Below are 12859 nucleotides of genomic sequence, written 5' to 3'. Positions count from 1 at the left end.
AAGTCTTGGCTGTCTTTAACAAATTGAAGTTTCCAGAAATTTAGCTGTGTTTAAAAACCAAAGCCATGTTTTCAGGAAAGATTTCTATTTCCAAATATGTGGTTGCCCAAACCTTTTATATTTTCATGTCAAATTCAGCTGCCAAATAACACACACTGTACCTTAGCTATAATAGAAAAACACACATAGACTTCAGATTTTAAGAAGCACTGCAAGAACAACTCTGATCATATTTCTTGAACTTGTGCTATGCATATGCATAGAAGTGTGTTTTAGAGTAAGCTCTGTAAGGCACTGGTCACTTACACTGGTACAAATTGACATGCACAGCACAAGATTGGTACTGTGTGACAACTGATCTGGGAAAGTACAGGAATTCCTAGCCAGACCAAAATATGAGGTCAAGGAAGTCGCTTTTATAATAATAGTGGTTATCTGTTGAATGTGTGATCTGGCAGTGATATGATATTGACCATAGGCGATTATGCATATTTCTAAACTGGTTGTGATCAAGCCCGGAGTAAGAGAAATCCCCTAGTTTGTGATAAAAGGCTATTTATTGCCCTTTTATTTCCTTCATATGCTTTACTTAATCATTTATAAAAGACAAATTAATAGTGAATACTAATTTCGTGTTTTATTCTGTATTCATTCCTACACGTTAGGGATATCTATTAATACATGCTCTTAATAGTTTTGGCACAAGTTCAATGTCAACGAATGAATGAGGTACTCATTTTATAGTCTTCTTAAGGGACAATAATGTGGTTCAGTGACAACGTGTCTTTATTTCTTTGGGGGCAGGGTTCTCTGACGAGTCATAAGGGATAGAGACCTATTAGTTATTTTTTTCTCAGCTAGTGCAATGATGCAAAATTTTTGTTCCACTATAATGCATTTTCTTAGAATGGCATTATCAGGAATCGTATATAGATTAATGCCTGAGAAACTGGTTGATCACATGGGACTATATTTTCCTTTATCCCTTCAGTGTGACTGAAAACTCATATTCTATATTTTCATATCAATGACAATGTGATGACATAGGAAAGGAGTTACATTGGCTTGTTGCACACATCAACTGTAGTCTTCTTTTCTTTGTGGAAAAAATATGTTTATCTTGAACAAGAAAAAAGAAACTTGAGCGTTTTAAGTATCAGGAAGGCTACGTTAGAGAGGATAGTGATTGGCTGTTTTTTTACCTACTCCACGGGCAGAACAAGGAGAAATGGGATTGAATTTTAGTAAGACGGGTTTAAATTAGCCATGCAGAAGCACTTACGTAACACGCCACAGTGGGCTGCAATGGCTACCTTATTTATTCTCAGGGACTCCTTCTGCTGTATTCACCAGGGCTCAGCACGGTGCCTGGCACAGAGAAGGTGCTCAACTATTATCAAATGAATAAAGAGAAAGAAGGAATTAGGGAGATGCTTATTAAAAACATAATAAGGTATTAATTTTAAGGTTTAACAGTGCCATTGTTTTAGAACATCTGCAAGGAAATCAAAATTGTAAATATTGAAGAATCTCCCTGGAATTTTAAAATGATAACAATATGCCATATTTACCTACACAGTTTCCATTTTTTCCTCAGACATTTTTCCTTTAAAGCTGTACAGTATAAAGGATATGGGGCTGTCATATTGGCAGTAGTGGGCTAGGAGACTTCTGACCCCAGCACAATTCACTACTGGTGGAGAGCCAGGGCTATTAACTGCAGTGGTTGCCTTCAAGAAGCCCCTGAGATGGAATATTCTGGAGATGTTAAGAGGTATGCGTTTTGTCTATTTCTGAAGGGTTTTTCCACTGAGTGATTTTTTTTTTTTTTTTGTGGGTGAGAGGGAATGTGGTCAGTTATATGTTATTCTTTCTAACGTTCAGCTGGATCTCAAGAGAGGATTTTATTTGAAAGATGTAAAAAAAAGCCTTAAGCAAGGAGCCAAGTGTAGCCACCAGACATTGAGGAGTTCTGAGTGCTCAGAGAAGGTACCCCTTCCACCACATGTGGACTACTTGTCAGAGGGCCGGCCAGTGCCAGATTCCAACCAGAGAAGGCCAGTCAGCATTGCACAGTGCCCAACCCTTGGGTTGGGGTTTGGTGGCTCAGGCTCCAGGGACTTCTGTGCTAGGTTTCTGGTGAAGATGGTATCTGGGGCTGATACGGGTGGGGCCATCTCATTCATTAGGAGCTGAAGGCACTCCAGAGCTTACAAGTTTCATGGGCCTAGGAAAATATTTAAGGCTTGATCACAATTATATTGGTTGCAAATTACAAGAAATACAAAATCCAGACTAATAAATACAAGCAAAATGCAGCGTTATGTCAGCTTCGAAAAGAGTATCGTAAAAATATCATTATATTTGAAAACAGTTTTTAGGTTAAACATTTTCACTCTGCAAGCCTTCTTCTATGTGCTTGATGATGGGTTGAAAACAGTTGATTGTAAATTTAGCGTATCACTTGAGAAACAAAATTATAAAGATTCCTTGAAACAAAATTATAAACATTGCTTCAAAATTTTTACAGCAAAATGATTGTACTTAATGTGGAACGTGAGCATACTTTAATCTGTTTGATATAATTGCTCTCTAGAAGTAATGGTACATGGGGTCTGCAGAGCATTTAAGCAGCCTCAAATCTGGGAGACTGAGTGGGAAAAAGTATGAGGTTAGGTACATTTTAAAGGGTGCTAAGAGAACATTACATAGATGCCTAGCAATATTTCCTTATAAAGTGAAGTATCCAATGAGCCCCTTGCTTTCAATGAAATATTTTATGGCATGCAGACAGGTAACTTTGAAAGCGATGGATCTAATCCTTAAGTATATTCTACGTGATAGCCAACCTGGGTGAGGAGAAGGTGAGAATTTGACCTCGTGTAAATAATGCTGTGCAGTGCATCTTGTGATGTGTGCTTTTATGTTTAAAATGCTTAAAATTGGTTTAATCTGTACAGCCAGGACAAATGCTCATTGTTTTCTAGTTGACTACACTCCTTTGGCATAGCTTGTGCGTTGGGGATGGGAGATGACAACTCCAGTTTCAGTTAGAGGAGTTGTCAGTGAATGTACAGCTCTCTCTGGAGTAGAGTTATTTCTTAGCATGCTCTGAGCTTTGCCTGATAATGTGAAATGACTATTTTAAAGTATGTTTTATTCCTTACATAACCACACTGTTTGCACATCAACAGATAAGAGTGTCCGGGTGCTTCCATTGCAGACTGCTCTTAATTATGTTTTTAACATCCTAGAAGGGCTATATTTGTCATTCAGTGAGTCCTTCAGTGCAGGCCATTAAATTTTATTAATTAATATAGTTGTCTAGTATTTAGAATAAATTACTCATTTTTTATTTCAGTATCTTGTATTCTTAACACATGCTTCTAGCTGTGACAGACACTCAGGTGTACTTATGTAATAACAGCTTTAAGTTTCATTTTATCAATGTGCACACGTTTTGGATGTCATATTTCTACAGTGTTTTTAGCTTTCGCACCTTACTCTTTTTTCCTTTCACAGAACGTTATGAAGTATTTGTTGCAAGTATTAGTTTCATTCTTGACAGATGAGGCAACTGAAGGCATGGACTGTTGAAACTAGTTGCAAAGCCACATCTTTAGTTAATCCCCAGGGAAGGGCTCTCTCCAGATTTCCAAAGGAATTCTCCCACAGCCTTTGATGAAAAAAGGCAGGATGTAGACTTTTAGTGATTAATTCTCCAGCTCCATGCTCTTCCCTGGGTTAGCCCAATTCAAAGCGTCTTTAGGTAGAAGCTAACCCACAGGCCCCATTAGGAAGGGGCCCCGAATGTCTTGTCCACCTGTGTTTCCTGGGCACAAGATCATAATAATGATAATAAGCATTTGTTGACTCAGTGAATGAGTGAATAAATGAATGGGAGTAAAGGCTCCTAACAGAGGTTTGCCAGTGGCACCTGGCGCCCTCTGCAAAGCTCAGGAACAGTGGGCCTCTTATCTGACCAATGACATGGCACAACCTGTGAGGACACCACCGTCAAAATGGCTCTCTTGGCCTGGCTTTGTCCGCTCTGCCCGCTTCACTCGTTCCCCTCAGGGCATCTTGAGACCTGGGTCTGGTGCAGAGGCCACCAAGTTTTGATCTGTTCCTCTGCATCAGAAGAGGTTAGGGAGCGTGAATCCTTTTCAGATTGGACGAGGTAAGTGGAAGGGGGCTAAATGCCTCCCAGGTGGCGATGGGCTGGGCCTTACAGCAAAGGTATAGAGGGCGTTAGCCCTAGGGCTGTGTCTGTGCGGGACTTCTGCCCCGCATCTGCATGGTTCAGCATGCCTCTGCTTCGGTACCAACCTCTCCTTCCTTCTGACCTTTCCCGGAGACAGCTAGCATGCCGTCCCCGCAAAGCGGCCTTGGCTGAATTCTGCTGGGTGCAATGCCGCTGCCCTAAGGGGGGTGCGATAAACAGCCCTATGCGGTGTCTCCGCGCTGCGTGCTGGGAGCACATTGCTGAGGTTACTGTTCCCTGGTCTCTACCGAGCCTTCCCGAGGAGGGGCACAGGGACAAATTTCTCCATGGTCTCATAACCAGGAATAATTGCGTCTCTCCTGAGCAAATGGCTTCTTCTTTGTTTTAGGGAGACTGCAATTCATGTAATGGGTCATGCTTCCCTCTTTATGTAGCCTGCCTGAAAGCTCAGGTTCAAATTTACAGCCTACCCCCCCGGCAACTATGTAAGACTTCCTTGCAAGAATTTTGTCTTTCTTATTTTCACTGTGTTTTTCCTTAGGCTCATTTTATTCACCTATTTTAAATTTAGTTTATCTTATTGTATTGAATGCATTTTTGTCTCTTTGTATTTTGTTTGTTTGCTTTTTTTCATAAACCAACTTAAATTCTTTTAAGAAAAATAAAAAACAGGGTATAAAGAAATAAAAATGAAGACCAGTGAGTTCATGTAACACCTTTCAGTTTTTTAAAAAATTCCCCAGGCCTTAATTTCATACCTTTTCCTCCTCTGATCTCAACATCAGTCCATCACTGTCTAGTGTCATAATCCCTTCTGGAATTTTTTTTTAAGGAATTTGACCATTATATTAAAAGTAAGGTGTTAACAGCTGATCCCTACAGCTGCTACTTTCTAGAAATGTGAATTTAGCTAAATTATATAATCTTTTTCATTTGTAAGAAGAGTAATAATATTTATTTTGTCTGAAGGTTGTGAAGATTATGTGAAATACTGTTTGTAAAGTATCTAGTACCTTATTTGACACATAGTAAGCCTTTTGTTTAAAACAGTCTCATAAGTGGAAAGTGCACTGGACTTGGAATATAATGTCTCTGCTTTTTCACTCATTAGCTTATGACTTTGGGCAAATAAATTTTACTTTGAACCACATTTTAATCATATGTAATTTTATGGCATGGTTTAGAGAGTCCTTACGGTTCTGGCTTTACTATTATTCTTGGAATCTAAGGCTGGCCCTAAGTAACCTGTGAGAGTGTGTCCCCATTCTGTCCTCCCTAGAAATGGCATGGGTATATTCACCTGGGCAAAGAAATGTCTGGGGAAAAGGGATCCAGATCTGAAGCAGGGAAACAAAACGGCCCATTGTGCTGGTCTTTATGTTCTTCACTGGTGCTGATTATGATATTTGCAAGTGTAGTAGGGTCTTCTGGAATACCATGAATTGCTAGTGATTATAGTGCTGAATTCAAGTGGATTTCAAAATACATGCCATTATGGATGCTGCTCTCTGTAGTGAAATGGTGTGTAACCCAGTCGTTTGGTGAATACACGGAGAGGTAGCAGTGGAACAAAGGGAGCTACTGTTGCTGGTCAATGACCATGTTGGCCAACGACCACATTTGGTTCAGTCATGGAGTCAATCAAAACAAGTGTCTGTGTCCAAGATATGGTTTCTATTCAGGAACTAACGGGCAATAGGAGATCTCCAAAGCAAGAGGGAACTCATTTATCAAGAAGATAAATAAGAGTTCCGAATAGATAATGTAGAAAATAATCTACACTGAAATGAAGCTACACTCTTAACAATTCAAGGTGCAGGGGAGCTTTGTGGTTAAGAGCACAGAATTCTTTAGTGTGTGGTTTTGACCAAGTTACTTAATCTCTCAAAGCCTCAGTTTCCTCATATCTCAGAAGAATGTTTGATACCTCATATGGTTGTTCTAAAGAGATAATATAAGCGCCAAGATATGTTACTCATGGGTAACTATTATTATTAAAACTATAAGTACTATTACAAACCTCAAATTCACACTGGACTTCAAGGTTTTGCTACCCCTAATCTAATAAACTATACACACTACAAGAATAAATGTTAAAAACAAACCATTAGGTGATCCAATGATTGGAGCAGAGTACATAATGCAGAGAAAAAAATTCTAATGTTTGAATCAGTGTACCATGTCCATTAGTTTTTGTCTCTGGGATCTCACTTTAAAAAGGTCACCATCTACTTTTGCTTTTGGTTGATTTCATTCTGTGTGTATAAGTTGGGATTATAAAGTAAAGACAGTAGTTTCCATGAACTTCCCCCACTACTCTATAATCCCGTTTTTTTCTACTTCTTTTGAAGCTTTCATCTCCTACCTTTGTGTGGGATAAATGTAAATTAGCTCAGCTTGTTTTAAGAAACCATTATGACCCTGAATCCTGAAAACTCTTTATTTTGTAACATAACTTTAAAAATGGTAAAAAAATTAACCCAGAAGAAAGTGAATGTTAAGAGACTGTGGAACTACTGTTACAAAAACAGAGAAACCACTGAAAACTAGTCTGGTTTGGGTTCAAGTATTTTTGTCTCCATGAGCTTTAACTTTTGCTTGGTCCACTGAAAATTCAGAGAAATTTTGAGATTCTAAGTGGTAACAATGTGTGGTAGTTACAGCCTCAGAACAGAGCACCTGGGAGTGGTGGTTTTCTTGTGTATCACTGTTTGAATCTTTCAGAAGAGAAGTGAAATTCTATAATCCGAGTTTCATTGATTTATTTAATTTTGACCTTCATTTTTATGTGCAGTTTCTCCTATGTCAAGTCATATGCTGGTCCATTTGGATTTGAAAGTTTATAGATAATTTTGCAGGCAGTATTTTCATAGAAAAGAAATTAGAACTGAAACCTAGGATTTTGGCTGCCTGGCACTTAAAAATCAGGATACCCTTAATTCAGTTTTTAAAAGATGTTCCGTATTTATTTATTGATTATTGAATTAATGCACTAGTTTTTACAAGTAATTTCTCTGCATTATTTTTTTATTTAAAAACTTTTGAGATGTGGTTAAAAAACAGAAGATAAAATTTGCCATCTTAACCATTTTGAGTGTACAGTTCTGTAGTGTTAAGCACATTCACACTGTTGTGCAACAGAGTTCCAGAACTTTTTCATCTTGCAAAACCAAAACTCTAGACCCATTAAATAATTACTCCCCATTTCCTCCTCCCCAACCCCCATCAGTTCAGTTTTGAAGTGGGGTATGTATATGTTTTGTGATTAGGTCATTTAGGTGAATTGCAAACTGTAGGGTACTGTGTGCTTACTTGAAAGTATGGACAAGAGGCAGGCATGAGTGTTCTTAGTGGGTACTGCTATCTCAGAGCCTTCATTTACTAAATTGAAAGTGTTTAAATAATGCTCAGGGTCCTGGCTGGGAAATGAACATCATGGAAGAGGTTTAGGTGAAAGAAAGAACGAGTGAGGTCCTGACACCCTGGTACAGATCTCCTCCACTTACTTAAAAAGTCAAGATGATGAGATCAAGTCATCTCATTGGCTATCTACCATCACTACCTTCATAGCTACCATGTACTAACATGATGGGTGAAATATGGCAAGATAATAATGATGATGATGGTGTTGATATGACGGTGATCATGAGAATAGTGATCACTCAGACTCATGGATGTTCCATCCTTCTATCAGATCTCTTGCCTGATAATGTTCCAAAATTTGGAAACTGTGTTTGATGATACTCCTTTAGCCTCCACAAGGTTAAATTTATAGACCTCATGACCTAGAGTCACTTAAGACTTGGTTCTAGAGTGTTTCAGGTATGTTTTACATTGAACAAGTTTTTATGAGTCAATCTGGGAATTTAATTATCATTTAGAAACTTGTTCCCTTGCTAAAAATGTATTTTGAGTCCAAAACAAATAAATTAAAAATTTTAAGGAAACTATCCTTTAAAGTAGGAAATTATCTCAACTTGTTCTTGTAATTCTATATCAGCATTTAATAAAATATTTTAATTTGGTTTTGGAATAAAAGCTCTGGCTTGATTTTAATAATGGAGGAGAACAGTAGGATACCTAAAAAATGAACAGTATTGCGTATAAGTTCTTTGAATTAATTAAATACAAAGTCACTTATATTTAGTTATTTGACTTTGAAATATAGGGTAAGTTTTTAAACTTTGAATTTTTTAACGATGCTTTTCTTATTTTGATATTAACATGAACTTTTACATCTCTCAACTCACATATTTTGCCTACTCTTGGCTAATTCTGAGTGGTAGGGAGAGTTAACCTAAAATTAAAAGTGTGTTTCAGGCAATCTACAAATTAGTTGATCCAAGCACAGATAATCAAGTACAGATGGTATTAGTACTACTTAGGTAGTGACAGGCTACAGGAAAATAGAATGAGAGGAATATGCAGTTTTGGTGAGCTATTTAACTGAATCTGGGTGGCAATATGCTTCTGAGAGTTTTTTAAGATCTTTCCAGTGGTGGAGTATATAGAGATAACTCCAGTATTAATTATAACATTGGCGTACGAAAAAAAACCCCATATGCTACATCTCTTACCTCATTCATTGCTTGTACTGATGAGCTGATTTGGTCTCTAAGCGTGGGTTCTTTTTCTTTCTTTTTTTAAAAAATTAATTAATTAATTTATTTATTTTTGGCTGTGTTGGGTCTTCATTTCTGTGCGAGGGCTTTCTCCAGTTGCGGAGAGCGGGGACTACTCTTCATCGCGGTGCGCGAGCCTCTCACCGTTGCGGCCTCTCCCGTTGCGGAGCACAGGCTCCAGACGCGCAGGCTCAGTAGTTGTGGCTCACGGGCCCAGTTGCTCCACGGCATGTGGGATCTTCCCAGACCAGGGCTCGAACCCGTGTCCCCTGCATTGGCAGGCAGATTCTCAACCACTGCGCCACCAGGGAAGCCCCTCTTTTCCTTTCTTGAAGCCCCATCTGATTCTCTCTCTCTTCGTTGATAGGGACACCCTTTCCGGTTGGAGGAAGACCATTTTTAAGACAAAAGAATATGGGTGGCTGCACTCCTCTGCTAGGACCTACACCAGAGTTAATACGGTGAGTGCACTCTGACCAGACTGTCATCTACAATTTGGGGACATTAACCAATATGGAAAGTGTCCAGGGATAAGTAGAAATGGCACCAGATTAGAACCCTAGGGGCCTTGTGGATAGGTTTAAGGAAACAATAATAATTTCATCAATATTTACCACCATTTGAATGTTTTCCATGTGCCAGGTGCTGTATGTATCATCTTGTTTAACCTTTACAAAACCTTATAAGGTAAATCTTCTGACTAATCCCATTTTGAGATTAAAAAACCCCCAGAGATTTAGAGAAGTTAAATCATGTTCCTCAAGCTTATGCAGGTGGTAAAAGATCTGGGATTCACCCAAAGATTGCCAGACCCAAACACAGATATGTCAGTTACCCTGCTAGGGCTGCTGCAGCGGTGGTGGGGATTTGAGACTTGGTTGCTGTACTTTGGGTGACCATTTTGCCTAGTTATGGCCAATTAGTTAAATTTGAAGTCCTTTACAAAGTTCTCCTTTGTTCTGCTTCCTTCCTCTTTCTTACGTCTGGTTATTTTCTTCCCTCTTCTCATATCGCTCTCAGATTGGACACAAAGGTCATGATTCCTGCTCATTCTCTTCCCTCACTGCAAAACCTGGATGAATTAAGACAGAGGAGCCAGAAATATGGTGACCAGTTAGTTTCTCTTCCTGTGCACTTTAGCCCAGCTCTCAGGATGAATTTAGATTAGGCATACTCAAGGATATACATGAGTAATAACTATAAGCTTTCTCATAGATAACTGTATTGGGTGTGTTTAAATGTACAACTCTGTTTTTCTATTATTATGTGATATTTCATGTTGACTTGTCAAACTGAAAAATACCCATATTGATTTTGCAGAAAGCTTCACATGTGAGATAAATGCCCTCAAAGACTCCTCACAAGTAGCTCTTTGGAGCTTCAGATGTGAAATGGATCATTCCTCAATCTGTAATAGACCCTTCTGTGAAGCTCTTCAATCAAACCTGAGAATTCAAGGTGAAATTGAGGGGAGGATGGGAAACCCCTACAGGGGGATTTGAGTAAAGTGGCTGTGCGAAAACCTGGGGTACTTGCTGAGTCTTTTCTTCATTTCTTTTCTTGAGCATAGGAAGACTGTCAATCACTGTGTGACCTTACATGCTGTATGTGTGTAATGCCTGGGTACAATGAGACAAGCTGTAGAGGACTCCCTCTACACATGCACCTTTGATTTCTTTCCATTTGTCGTTTTTTCCTGACAACCTTCAGGTTATTTTTAAAGTGGTTATTTTATACAGATTTATTATTTTATTATTAGAGTTTCTCTTTCCATGAAATTATTTATATTGTTATAGTTGATAGGATGAATTTTTTATCTTTTGAGAAAAGCATTAATAATCTTTTAAGAAAGTCAGTGATGAATGATAACTAGTTAGAAAGAATTGTCGTGTTTTGTTAAGTGATGATCCTGGTAAGTACATCTTATTTAGAACTCATGTTTGTAGATCATGTAATGACTTTTAATTAGTTTGTTCCCAGTAAAGCAATAAGACAGATTTACCCCTACTAAGGGAAACAGTATTCTTCTGAAATTAGTTTTTATGTCACATTTTTTATTTATTTGGGGGCACATTTTCAATTGGATATTTCTAGGTTAATCAAAAGAAACTCTAGAATTTTCAATGGGCTATTTAGTTTGGGGGAGCTGTGAATCCTGACACCAAACTGAGTAATAAGAACTATGCTTTGGAATTTATGCTCAAATATAGAATATGTTTGATAATAGTTTTTTGTGCTGCAGCTGCTGTGAAATGATTGCTCTCCCATATCTGTGTCATAGCTTTTCTAAGCCACAGACACGGTGTTGTTTGTAAAGCTCGAATATTAGTATCATCTTAAGAGCAGCATATTAATTGCCCGGGAGGTTTACATATTTGTTCTACACACGTGATTAAGGATCACGGCAGCTTTTACAGCATAATTGTAGAGATGGAGAAAATGACTATTGTTAATACTTGCTACTCTCAGTTTCCTCCACAGCAATGCCCTTACACCTTTCTTTTTCAGGCATTTTGTAGCATCCTAAACAGAAGGATATTGAAGGGAGCTGATTCTGCTTTGATCCTTGTGCTTGTTGTCAAAGCGCTTGGGATTGAAGAGACTGTTGGCTACAATTGACTGTGACAATTAGGAGATGATCAGAGCCCTAGAGTGGAGCACTTAAAGGGTAATTTACATGTCAGTTTGTCGAATAAAAAAAAAAAAAAAAGATATTCAGCTAAGATTTTTTTCCCTTCAGAGCCTTGTAAACTGCAATTTGTGCTCTGGTAAGAAAAACCTGGCAGAGGAGTTAGGATAGCCATTACCATTTGAAAAGAAGCAATCATAAGGCCGCTGCTGAGCCCTTTGTCCACTAAAAATGCTGATTTGCAGGCAGTGAGTGAAAAAGTGGAACCGTCACTAAATAAAACGTAGAGCTAGGTAACTACCCACTCCCCCCCCCTTGGTGACTTTTTAATGTTGGTTAAAGGTGCTTTTTAAAAAACATATCTTAAATCCTACACTTACTATCGTTATAACATTGTTATTGGTCATGAATGTTCTTTCCTAAAAAAATAATAAAAGGATGCATTGAGGAAGTGGTAGGTGGAACACGCGCCAACAGTCATTTGAAAGGCTAAAGCTGGCTATCAGTTGTATCTTATTTTTTTCCCTTTTGTACACCATCACAATTTTCCTCTAGTCATCCTTTGCGCTATTTTCCCCCTACTGTATCAGTGTGCTCCTAGGTTTTTCCATTTTTATTTATACTCCAATTTTAAAGTAGGAACTGTATTTCTAACCTTCACATATTTAGCCTATTTGGGTGTATTTGGCTAAAAAATAATGTAGTTTCAGTCCATGATTTGCTATCCACATGTGGTCATCGCTATACTTTTCTATTAGGTAATCCATATAAACAAGTAAACAAAAATAGCTAGAAAGCTAAAAAAAAATAATAATTGCCGGTACATATATGGTGATCCATTTAATTGTCAAATAGAATTTTAAAAATTAGTTACTTCAAAAGCTTTTTTGTCTCCCCTCACCCACTGGAAATCATTAATAATAAAAAATAACATATAGTTGTAAGATTTTCATTTGGATAATTGTCTGAAGAAAAAAGTTAATCTATCAACATAAGCATCCTATCCAGACATTTAAATTTGGTGTGTGTATTTAATTCAGATACATATTAACTTTCAATGGCAGATACATTTTATATTCCATTTTTTGGATACTCGGCTATGGTGAAGGGCATTTGCAGAAAGGCAGCAGAGGGTTAGAAATGAGTTTGTCTTTATTCTAAAACATTAGCCTTTATTGATGAGAGCTAGGAACATGCATGTCCTTCAAAAGCCAGAGTTTCCAGCAGCCAACTGCTGTTCTGGACACTGTACGTTGAGTTTTAAGGCTGCCCTTCCATTAAAGACGTTCACTACTTTCAAATAAGAGGGCTTTATTTCTCTTCATTTAGTCCAATACCTTAACAGCAACACATTTTTTTTTTTTTTTTCCCAAGAGATGCCTT

The 12859-nt window shown here is 38.0% G+C and overlaps 1 long non-coding RNA gene across 8 annotated transcripts in view; it reads left to right on the top strand.

The window, feature by feature from the left end:
* LOC309630504 overlaps positions 1-12407 on the top strand; it is a 46966-nt gene extending 34559 nt beyond the window's left edge. For 6 of the 8 annotated variants that reach the window (XR_014245711.1, XR_014245712.1, XR_014245713.1 and 3 more), the window contains 2 exons: positions 9215-9308; positions 10168-12407. This is a non-coding gene — a long non-coding RNA (uncharacterized lncRNA). Of the gene's footprint in view, positions 1-1597; positions 1775-9214; positions 9309-10167 lie in introns of all 8 variants that reach the window. The other 2 variants (XR_014245715.1, XR_014245718.1) reach the window with 2 other exon arrangements.
* The last annotated feature ends 452 nt before the right edge of the window (positions 12408-12859 follow it).

Source organism: Balaenoptera borealis (genome assembly GCF_965194805.1).
Source record: "Balaenoptera borealis genome assembly, chromosome: 6".
In the NCBI taxonomy this organism is placed as follows: Eukaryota; Metazoa; Chordata; class Mammalia; order Artiodactyla; family Balaenopteridae; genus Balaenoptera; species Balaenoptera borealis.
Note: the sequence above shows the minus strand (reverse complement) of the source record. Positions and strands in the feature narration are given on the sequence as shown.